General features: G+C 34.3%; 1 pseudogene; it reads left to right on the top strand.

Annotated features, from left to right (window-relative positions):
• The window catches only part of LOC118751889, a 21498-nt pseudogene extending 9012 nt beyond the window's left edge, over positions 1 to 12486 (top strand).
• Positions 12487 to 12773: the final 287 nt, after the last annotated feature.

Raw genomic sequence — 12773 nt, 5'->3', positions numbered from 1 at the left:
GTATAACAAATATTTGAGCGCTCCACCCGCCAGGGTTCCAAGTAGAGATGGGCACGGGCCGGAATATTTGCTGTCAGCACGAACTCGTGCGGGCCTGGGCGTTCAGTAAAATTTCATAAAAGCACGAAAAGGCACGAAAAAGCCCGTTGCTAATACTAAAAATTTAGATGAGCTTTTGTTTTTATACAAAAAAAAATAAAATAGTACATATTTAAAACTCTTTTGATAAGAGAAAAGCAAAAAAAGAAATATTTGGAAACCGATAGAAAATATATGATACTTAGTAGTTTTGTTTACATACATATCTGTACATAAAATACCTTCCACTTTTTCTACTTCCCAGAAAATATATTATAAAAATCTACAATAAAAGTTGGCTCTTTATTTCCGGGCTGGGGCGTGTCCCGTCGTGCCGGGCCGGGCCGGGCCGGGCCCCACTAAAATTCTTAACGTGCGGGCTGGTGCGTGTTTTTGAAAGTTGATTTTGCACTCGTGCCGGGCCGGGCCTGAAAATTTAGGCCCGTGCCCATCTCTAGTTCCAAGTGAGCAATTGTTCAGTGCAGCCGACCTTATACACGAGCAGTGTTGCCATTTCAGCCGTTTTCCGGCTATATTTAGCCGGTTGTGATAGCAAACAGCCGTAGAAAATTCAACTTAGCCGACACCTGATTTGTTAGCCGTTTTGCAAAAATGTTAGCGGTTTTTAGCCGATTTCGCTATTTGCCGTCTTTTATTAAAATTAAAATATATGTGCATATAAGATTTCATTTTAACATATTTGCCGATCTAAAATCTACATATTAGAAACTGCTAGCCTTAATAATAATAATAATAATCCCAACGGTTTTTACCCTCCATTCCCGCCCATCCGCATGAGGCATGACGTACGGAACCAGTATTTTCAATTTTTGTGCCGAGTCACGATAGGCAGGAGTTTGTTAAGTGTCGAGATCTAAAACTGTTCAGCTACAGAACTAAATTCATCAGCCGATTTTATGTCTATATTTTAATGATTCGTTTATTGAGAGAGGACAGTATCGATTTCTTAATGCTGAAAAGCGGATCTGATATATCAAACGTGCTGGGATGAGAGTTGAAATCCTGGCATAAGCAACGGAGTGGGTCGTGCAATTCAAAATTAGTTTTACAAGCTTTCAGAAATAGGGGGCAAAAGTGTCTTGATACCCGGGAGGGAACATTAAGGCTAACTTCGCCAAGAAGAAGCGGACTTGAAACTGAGCCTGTTAGAAGCGGACTTGAAATTGAAAAAAAAAATAAATAAAATTGAAAGAATTGATTCCGCTTATTATTTTTTTATGAAAGTATAGCTGACAAACACCATTTAAATCCAAATTTCATATTTTATTAAAAAATTATGAAAATTTTGAATTTTTTTTAATTTAAAATTTTAGTATACTAAAGTACAAATTTAAGGTAGCTGGCACTTACCGTTGATTATTGAAATTTTTTTTGTTGGCGGTGTTCCGCATTTTTTCTCCATATAAAAAATTTTAGAACGTACTTTTTATGGAAAAAATTCGTAACACCGTTATAAAAAACAAATACGGAAATCAACGGTGTCCTAGCTACTTAAAATTTTCACCATATCATAAATAAATTTGAATGGACTACAAAACTGCATACATACCATTTTGTAAATATGCTGATTAAAAAGTTAAAAGTTGGTGAAAATTTTGCGCAAAGTCTGAAATTGATACTTATATGGTGTTTGTTGAGTAATCAGCTATATTTGCATAAAACAATAATAAACATTAAATAAACTAAATAAAAACAGTCAACGGTTGCGAAGCAAAACTCTATGGGAAGACAATACTTGTGAATCATTGTATCATGGTGCCAGCAGTTCTTATTATTGCTCTGAGACTGGCATGTGAGAGAGTGAGTAGGACATTAAAAACAGGAGTTTCGAATACAATTAAATAGTAGAATTGTTAAAATCTTAAACAGCGATCGGCTTGTTCGATATAAATTAGTTTGCCTTATCCTGAGCTTCGCCTGAAAAAAAAAATTCACCCGAAAATTTGTCATCCGCCCATAGTAAAACCATGTAAACCAAAAGTGATAAGTGAACCGGTTCGGCGAAAATGAAACTCATGATAAGGCTGAATGGCGTTTTCTTTTTTTCGAAATAATGTTGACCTGTTTTCATCAACCCTTTCACAGCTTCACGTGTTCATTTCTCTAAATATTGCCCTCCGACTAAGCAAAATACTTTATACTAATATAGCCATTTTTCCGGACGAAAAGTAACCTGTGCAAATGTTACAATGTAAGGAATTTTTTTAAATAAAAAAGAAAACGCCATAAGTTGGTAATTGATCTTTTTTTTATATTTAAGTAATACAAACATGACTTCTGATGTACGTATAACGACAGTTTCTTTTGTTAAACAAAAATAGTTTGCAATGAATTTACTAAAAAAAAATAATTATTTTACTAGTCCTTCTACTTGCGATTTCTTTAAATAAAACATGTGAAATTAAGTTGAAACCTTTTAGCCGTTTTTAGCCAGCCCAAAAAGTTCTGGCAACACTGTACACGAGCCTCTATACAGTTCAATGTATTCTTATGGACGCACACAATTGAGTGTGAGCTTGAAAAAAGGCATAGTATGCATTTTAAATTAGTTTTTATTCTAAAATTCTGAAAGATATTTTAATTCTCTATCTTTTTATGTATCAACTGTGGCAAAAAGTTAATTAATAACGAAGATATTGGTCAAAATAAAAAGCTCACGCTCACGCTCACATTGAATTGTATAGCAGGCTTAAAGCTCGGAACACTTTGACGACAGCAAGCGACAAGCAGCATCTGTCAAATTTTAAATACACACGTTCTTACGGACACAATCATTTTGAAGACAGCACGACATCTTGGCTGCAGGACTGCAATTGTCGACGTCGCCAAATTAAATCTATTTCTAATTTTGCCGGCGACAATGAGTAGATGTAGTGCTGCAAAATTAAATTGTCGCAAAATTAATCACATATTCTTGATTGTTCATGTTTTTCTTATTTACTTAAATAAAAATACACAATTTGTGAAATAAATATACCAAAATGTCAAACTTTAAAATCAGCTGTTTGCTATGTCGCTGAGGTCGTCAAAATGTTTAAGAAGCTGGCTTCAAGGCGACATTTGTCGACAAAATGATGTCGCTGTCGTTACGTCGTGAAGTTGCAGTCGTCAAAGTGTTCCGAGCTTAATACATATGTATGTACATATACGTCATCCTTTCCCTACAGTAATACAAGTTCAAATCTCCCATTGATACTCACAATAGTTGAATTTAGAAAGCCCTCCGCCCAGAAAACAGAAACAGCTTTGTTGGTTAATTTCAGAAAAAAATTTATCTTTTACCAATATTTACTGCAAGGAAGATAAACGGATTTAGATAAGTCAATTGTTGGCATTTCTTTGTCATTGAACACAGACAAAATAAGAATGAAACTACAACCTTGAACACAAACTAAACTAAATTATTTTAAAATGCCTGTGTAGGGGGGCGCTATATACATACATATATGGACAACTTTTGGTTAAGTTGTTAGAGCTGATTTTCACTGTTCCATATTTTGACGACAACATTTGTCGACATATTTTGACACAACTTTATCTCCTTTATCCATACCTTTGCGGATTATATTATGGTCCAAAAATGGACAGATAGTCGATTTAGCCGCGCATGTACACAAAAAACGAAAAATACTACTAAGTAACGCTAAGAAAAAGTTTGACATGGTTTTAAGATTACTACTAGTCGTGCCAGATTTTTTTCCAGTCATAAGAAGCAAATGCATAATTTGTCCCAAAAATACGGGATTTACAAAAATTTAACGGTAAAAATGAGAAATAAAAGATTTGCTTTAAAAGACCAACTACGAACCATATATTAAAAAAGGTGATCCATTTCAACGTAGTAATGCTGAGATTAGTTATAAGCTTATGATAAATTTCGTTTACAGTAAAACCCGCATAAATACTTGAATAACAACATTTAACGAAGTATACATAGTTTAAAACAAAAATCGTAGTATTATTTAAACACATAAACAAGTAAAGAAAAACCTTAATAAAAAATATTTAGGGCAATGGTATTTAATTGTTTAAAAAGTCAAAGATGGACATATTATTTTGTACCAAATTCAAAATTATATTGTTTGCCACTTATGTTTATTTATTAATTTTTAAGGTTTTTCAATCAACTAAAATGCAGTTCTTAAGCTTAAGCGAGTTTCACTGTATTTCATGACAACACTTTTTAATTTATACAAAAATATGTATGTATGTAAGTAAACATATAATTGACAAAACCATAAAAAGAAAGTAAGAGAAACAGTTGCGGTCAAAATAATGGCAGCAAAATTTAAAATCATGCTGTTGCAACTTATCTTTATTTATTTATTCAACAATTTTTATTGAGCTTGAGGCTGTTTTAATGAAAAACTTATTGTGGAAAAGCAATAATAATTTGAAAAAAAATCACCACATTTCCTCGTCAGACTTCTTCCGGTGGGATTCGAACCGACGATCCCACTGACTCAGCCAGATGACTACGCACTGTGCTAAGTTCGCCTTGTGAACTCTTGTTGCTTTTTTCCACTATTTCATTTGTTAAGCCAACTACAATCAAGCGCAGCTATTTTAGTGCTATTTAAACTTGATCATGTGGTGGTTGGTTATGTTGGTTTTTGTTAATAATTCTATTATGAGAATGTTTAACGTTTAGGTGTGCTCGTCCTTAAGTTATTTGTTTTTTGGTTATTTAATGGCCTTATAACAATTATATTTAACAATTTTTATTAAGCTTGAGGCCGTTTTTAATGAAAAACTTATTGTGGAAAAGCAAGAATAATTTGGAAAAAATGGTAGAAGTGATAGCTATTTCGGAACTCACCACTTTAGCTTTTAGGTGTGCTCATCCTTAAGTTATTTGGTTTTTTTTTACTTATTTGATTCATTTATTGTTTATAATTTTCTTTTGAAATATGGGTCAATCTACATCAATACCACATAAATAAAAGTTTTAAAGCTTGCAAAAAGTTCCCAAAAACCAATTAAACTTAAAAAAATGTTCATACAAATTTCGATAGTTTTAATTAGATTCCTTAGAAAGATTTCGAGTTCGCGGCTTAAAGCCCATTCAATTTCAGTACAATAAAGTGCAAGTTTAAAGTCGCTATAAAATACAATTAATTTTTTAGATTCTTTTTTGTCAGTTTGTTCATGCATTTTATGGAAGAAAATTCGGAAGACCCTCCACAAAAAAAAACTCTAAAAAATCAAAGGTAATTTTTAGCTATATTTCTCTTACATAGTTGCATGCAATAATGCTTGCTAATCACCTACTCGCAATAGCCGCGTTAAAGCATGATCATGTTGAGTAGAAGTTTACAGGTTGAAAATAATGAAATTGTCGAGAATACGGGAAAAATCTTGTCCCGGCGGAACATTTCAAAATTAATGCAACATACGGGACGTCCCGGCAAATACGAGAGATTTGGCAACGCTAATTCCTACACAGCAAAGCACCTTACTTCTATTGCATATAAAAGAATGCAACATTTTCTATATAAGTAGGTATCGATACTTTAGGTTTACGCATATTAGTAGTAACGAAATGACGGTTTTAGTATGTATGTACTACATATTATGTAGGTATCGGTACTTTGATGGTATCGGAACGTCGATAAATACTTTTATCATCGTACAGTTCTATAATTACCGTAATTAGCGCATATACAATTCTGAATTGACACAATTCATGGTTCTTCTCATTATCAACTCTGATCAAATCTTAACTCGAGGAGTACTCAAAAATTTTTATTACTGTACATATATACTGTGCGAGCGGACAGTTACTTGTAAGGGTGATTTCTTTTGCAAAGGGTCGACTCCCTGGTAAGACCTCCCTTCTCAGTGATTCGGTTAAAGGTCGACTCCCATACCCTTCGCACATTTAATACCGTGTTCGCAACTTTCGGGCAGACTTTCCCATCACAGCCTACCTGAAACCCAAGCATAAGAAAAATAAATAAAACCCGATTTGCAAACGGTCCCTAAATAAAAGCTTATTGTAATCGAACTCTGGACACGTTGAGTATACCCCAGCATTAGAGTAGAAGCACCGGGGCAGCAAACACGCTTCGTGTAACGATAAAAAAATCAAAGCAGTTAATGCCTATTGGAGAAAAGAGATTACAACTTGAAGGGGGTAATTGCTCATATTAAGTACAAGAAGTCAAATCTAAAAAAACAAATAGTACGAAATAAACTTTGCTGATACCCCCACGTTAACGTTATTTGAATTTACCTGAGCTCATAACTCCAGTTAAGCTCTTGCTGGAAATGGTCTATTAATCACCGAGTCCCACAGCTCCCAATATATAAGGATGAGATATGGACCCTAACGATTAGGCGTAGTTTGATTAAGGCCCAAAAATGGTGGCTCCTGTAAGTTTTAAAAAATTTTGACTACCATTGTTTTCAAGATCAAGTTTTAAATTCCCTGCGACTGAATTTACATATACACGTTATTCCACTTTATGATGTGTCAAATTTTTTAACGCCGTAAACTAAGCGACAACGAGAATTAAATATGAACTTCTTGAAAATCCGTGAGCACCGGATGCTACTTTTAAATTCGACCAAGCTTAATTTTAAATTTCAGTTGTCATGTGTTTAAATGTGTCAAAGGTAATTTTCTACTTTTCAAAATTAAATGCTTTGGTAATACTTCAGCGGTATACCGATTCTTGCAGATAGGCGCCACACTTCCTGTGACAGTTGCTTCGACAGTTGCTTCTTAAGATTAAATTATCCCTGTGGGGAAAATCTCTAGTTTTGAATTGGTTTGCTTCTAGTACATTTAGAACCACTGCTAGTTCGCGATAAATCTCTTTTTCATGCAAACAACTGGCAAATTTAACACAGCGATGTCATAGGAATTGGAAATTGTCCCCAGCTGCATTACATTTTCTATAGTTCAGAACCAGTCCTAAATTCGACATATGGGATCTAGTTCGCTTTGCACCCCATTTTCTATAGTTCAGAATCAGTTATAAATGAAAAAAGTAACAAGATGTTTTCAATTTGTTGATAACAAAATTGAAAAATATCGCTAACAGAGTCGATAAATATCGATAACAAAATCGATAAGAATCGACAACAAAATCGATAATTATCGGTAACAAAATCGATGAATATCGATGAATATCGATAACAAAATCGGTAAACATCGAAAACAAAATTGATAAATATCGATAACAAAACCGATAAAAATATCGATTATTTTATCGATAGGTCTCGAGAATCCCGAAAATCTCTAAAATCCCAAAATAGTTCCCAGATTGAGTCTCTGTGTCTCTCTCTATATCCTTTCCTCTTTAATTACATACCTCTATTTTAATCTTTCTTCCCCTATCTTCATCTTTGCCTTTATCGGTATCCTCATCCTTCTCTTTGTCTTTACTTTTATGTTCATCATTTTTTTTCAGCTACATATTCCCCTTCACATTTGCCCTCATATATATAAGAAAAGTGTTTAAATTTACCTTGGTCTTCATTTTTGCCTTTATCTTTACGCATCTTTGTTTTTGTTTTTATTTTTACCTTTGCCTTTATCCTGTTCTTCATTTATTTATGTACGTAGTCACCTATACTTTTATTATTGTATTGGTCTTTTTCTAGGTGTTATTCTTTTACCTTTTGTTAGCAAATTTTTGTTAAATTAATACCATATGCATACACACAAGAAGCACTTGTTTCAGCCCCAACCATTTCTGTTGCACCATTTCCGTTGCATCATTTCCGTTGCATAAAAACAAGAAGTACTTGTTTCAGCCCCAACTATTTCCGTTGCACCATTTCCGTTGCATCTCTTCGTTGCATCATTTCCGTTGCAACATTTCCGTGTGCAATTTCCGCTGAATTTGCCAATTTACTCCCAACCAACCAACCGGCGCTAAAGAAGTTTCACTTCAAAAACTTTTTAATATACAACGCTTTTATAAATGGACTGAAAAGTAGAAAATAATTGGGGTATTCACACCGGTGTCGTAAGTGTCGTATTGTTGTATGTCGCAAACTTTAAACCCATTAAAGTACCGTCAAAGTCATAGTATGAATTTTTGCGGTGTAAAATAATAGTTGGTTGTCGTTTCAAGTTCTCTAAGCATTTATTTAAGCTTTTAAAGTTTACGACATTCAACAATACAACACTTGCGACACCTTTGTGAATCCCTCAAATATTTCTCACTCCCATAGAATTTGTTTTGGTAAGTTTTGATTTTGAAATTTTAGCAAATAATGCATATACATATGTATGTACATTAGGGTGGTACAAAAACAGTAAAGTCGGAATTGTAATGCTCTCACCCCCTAGGATTGTTCTATATCGAAAAAAGTATACCCCTATTTTTTTATTTTGAAATCAAAAATATTTAGAGGTCGCTCAAAGCGCGTATAGTTTTCCATGTATTTTTATATGGGGAAAATCAACTTTTCGTGTAAATGGTATGGAATTCTTGAAAATCAATATTTTTCGATCATAGAACTCTAATTATCTTCAACTTTCAATAATAATACCCATTTGTTTATTTAACAATTTTTTAATACTAACGATTTTTTATTGGTCGCCCCACTGAATTTTTCAGGGTTTTTGTGGGTTTTTGAAGGACCTATAAATTATAGTTGCGATGAAGAAATGGTTAAATAAACAACTGAGTATTATTATTGAGAATCTGCTGCAGAGACACAGAGTTATCCGATAGAAATATATTGATTTTTAAGAATTCTATACAATTTCTTCGAAAAGTTGTTTTTTCTCCGTACAAAATACAAAGACAACTTTGGGCACTTTGAGCGACCTCTAAGTATTTTTTGATGAGCATAAAAGTTCCGACTTTACTTTTTCACGTGTATTTTTGGACCACCCTAATGTACATACATACGAGCACCAATTAATTTCATTTCCAGAAATGGCGTGAGTGCCGCTTAAAAATTGAAGAGAAAATGATAAAGTTTAATATAAATAAAATAAAAAAATAAAAAAATTAAATAAAATGCAATCTCTAAAAAAACAGAAAAAATTAAAAAATATCAAAAAATCTAATAATAAATTTTTTTTTTCATAAAAAACTTATTGGTGCAGATCTGTACAAAATGGAAACAGTTAAGAAAAGAAAAAATATCCAGTAATCTAGTTTTAAAATTTTTTCTCATAAAAAACTTGTCCTAGAACTGTCGAAAATGGAACCAGCTCAGAACTAGTTCGAAAGTTCTGCAAAGGTGGCAATTTCCACTTCGTAGGACATCGCCATGTGAAAAGAGACAGTTGAAAGCATTGCGTTGTGATAGATCGAGAACCAGTACCGCCTCTTAAAGAGTTAGTCCTGCGCTAGTACCGAACTAGCGCGATTTACTGCAAGGATATGTACGTAGTGCATAGGGCGACATCTACCTCTCAAATAAGTGTCTGGACACACAACATTGCAAGTTGATAAAAGCGTTGTAAAAATAGTCATTAAGTTCATTTCCACGTGGCATTTTTATAAATGGCATACATTTTATGTAATTTCAATGCCTAGTCGAAAAGTTACAGAAAATACTTTAAAAGGCAAGCGTATTTGTTTTTAACAATATTTTGGTATATAAATAAAATGTTGTTCAAAAAAATAAATAAATAGCCAAAGAATTCCTTACATTTCATTGCTTTAAAATTAGAAGTCGGTTTCTCTCTTTGCGCCAGGAAGCAATCTTTATACATACTGAAGACCCTCTCAGGTTGCTTCGTTTGAGTGTAGTATTGAAAACACAAAATGACATGTTATTTCAAACTGTGTAAACATACCACTATTTAAAGACTTAATCCATGGCCTAAATTACTTTTTTCACCTTCGCAAAACTTTTACAGGCTAAGAATTCCCAAAAAGGAGTATCTTACTCGATGTCTTGTATGCAAATTGAGAAAAAATAATTGTTAGTTGTAGGCAAAAGCCATTCAACTATTCAAACTGAAGGTTATTTTCCAACACTACCAACATTCGCCAGCCCTCTTTTGAAATAAATTATACTCCATCAAATTATCGCAATTGGTACGTAATGACTAGGCGATATGCTGCTCTGTTTGTTGTACGAATTTCATGGGCATATCAAAAATTATCTGAAATAAGTCAACTATAATTATATTATTATTCTTACTCGTTTACAGTACAGTTTAACGAAGTTCCAACGTTCTGTAAAAATCTTAAAAATCTTAAAATCTTAAAAAATTCCAAAGTATTTTGTTTTTGTAAAAAATACTACACAAACAAAAAACATTTGGAAAAACTACCGAACACCGAGTTACCGAGTTAAAATTTATATGCTCAGTACAAATCAGTACGAATTTTGAGATAGCAGGACATTAGCGTACTGATTGAGGAAATGAAAAGAATCAGTACGAGAGTACTGATAAAATTAGATTAGTCTGTCTGGCTACCATATGCATAATCCAATAACCGATAATATCAAATATTTATGAAAATCTATTTTATCAATAGTCTGAAACAAAAAAATTACCAATCAGATGGATAAAATGGTATTGTGTTATTAAATCAAACATAAAAAAATAAGTGGTTTATTGACAAAGGCGGGGGGATCTACCCGATCTACCCGATCTTCCCCCCCCATTCCTACCCCCTGGCTACGCCACTGCTCGGAATGTATTTCATCATTAGACCTCTTCATTAAATTGAAATTTGGAAAATAAACTCTGCAAGACACCGCAAAAATGCAATGCATGTATGCACATTTATATTCCGCACGTAAAGTGTATACATAGAAAATTCCTTAATTTTATTTACATACGTATGTACATACGTATGTACATAAACACATATACATTCTTGGCCTTAGCTAAAATTAACAATAAATATTATATCGCATACCCCCTGATTCAGACTTTACTATCTCCACTATGCACTTCCATATTTGTAAGCGTAATATAGTCCTTGCATTACATCCTGCAGTATTATATGTTGTACATACTACGAATAATTCCAATCCAAACTGTTGAAATCCTAACAAACTATTTACTACCTTACCCGCTCCTATTTATGTACATATTTGTATACATATATATGTACACTTGTGTTAATATTTTAAAATTATTAAATTTTCGCGGCCTCTTAATGGTTCACCGTCTGTCCGTTTTAATCCCTAAACCTATGTATGTAGTATCTATGTATATGCATACATAATATATTCTAAGTATGTTTTTCCAGAATCAAAATCCTCTTTGAATGTGTAAATACCTAGCTAAAGCACAATTTTGGTGCTTAAATTCAATCCTTTACTTTCAGGTAGTCCTCGTGAGCCGAGTACCAACCGATTTGATGACTCGCAATTAGTTTTACGAATGCATCGTGGACGTCCCTGCAACACCCCACAGCGAACCACCCTATCAGTGCACTCTATGTCATCGACGCTTAGTGTGAATAGTAATGGTGAAGATGGGTACATTATGTCACACCATCAAACAACCATTTCTCAGCCTCATACGCCGAAGCGCGCCACTTCGATGCGCTTACACCGCCAGCGACATGAAAAGATATCTATCAAGGTGTCTTTCCCCTCATCTGAAAACATGCTTGGTTCGCACTCAGCCTTGCCCAGTTCACCTCTGCCGTACTCTGCTTCCTTGATAACGACCGCGCGAGGTAAATCAGCACTTGGGAATGGGCGGGGCGCTTCATTTAAAACAAGTCTAATCGATATCGGAGAGACGACTTTTAACACAGAAGGCGGTGTAATAAATTCGAGTGCTAGTACAACTGGCAGCCAGCGGGACCTAGAGTCGGATATAGGTAGCGACATCGGCAATGGGAGTAACTCAACAGGAAAGAAGCGCGGGTATAGGCGAAATGCGAAATTCCAAGCCAAACGCTTTCGTATGGAAACAAAGGCGGCAAAGACACTCGCCATAATAGTTGGAGGTTTTATCATCTGTTGGTTGCCCTTCTTTACTGTTTATCTTATACGTGCCTTCTGCGAGGAATGCATCGAACCAACGGTTTTCTCAGTGCTCTTCTGGCTAGGCTACTGCAACTCAGCGATAAATCCGCTCATCTATGCCCTCTTCTCAAAGGAGTTTCGTATCGCTTTTGAGCGCATTATCTGTCGTTGTGTGTGTACACGTAGTGGATTCCGGGCATCTGAAAATTTTCAAATGATTGCTGCACGCGCACTTATGGCGCCAGCTACTTTTCACAAAACAATCTCTGGCTGCTCCGATGAAGAGGAAGGCGGAATCCATTTTAGTTGATTTGTTGACAGCGTTTGTGTTTTGGATACTCCACAGCAGCGAATTACAAACGTGCAAATATAAATTGCCAGCAGCAGCCAAGAGCGCTGACCGGGTTTCTGCATTGATATAAATAAAGGGAGGTCTTTAGAGACATACATAATTAAACATCGGACTTCAATGCAAGCTATTATTAGTGACACATTTGCGTATGTACATACATACATTTTAATATACATAGTATGTATCTATGTATATACATATACTTATTTACACAGAAGTATGCCCGTTTTCTTTGGTGTGCGCTCAGCCCCCGAAAAAAAAACTGAAAATGCATATGGATAGCTATTGGTGCCAAAGATTGATAAACGATGTTGTTAAAATGGCAATAATTTTATAACTCTTAAATACTTATGTAGCAATATTCATGTGAATTAATATGTACTAAGGACTACATACAAATATATTT

Source organism: Rhagoletis pomonella, unplaced genomic scaffold (genome assembly GCF_013731165.1).
Source record: "Rhagoletis pomonella isolate Grant_MI unplaced genomic scaffold, Rhpom_1.0 Rhpom_scaffold_01065, whole genome shotgun sequence".
In the NCBI taxonomy this organism is placed as follows: domain Eukaryota; kingdom Metazoa; phylum Arthropoda; class Insecta; order Diptera; family Tephritidae; genus Rhagoletis; species Rhagoletis pomonella.
This window is presented reverse-complemented; position numbering and strand designations above follow the sequence as displayed.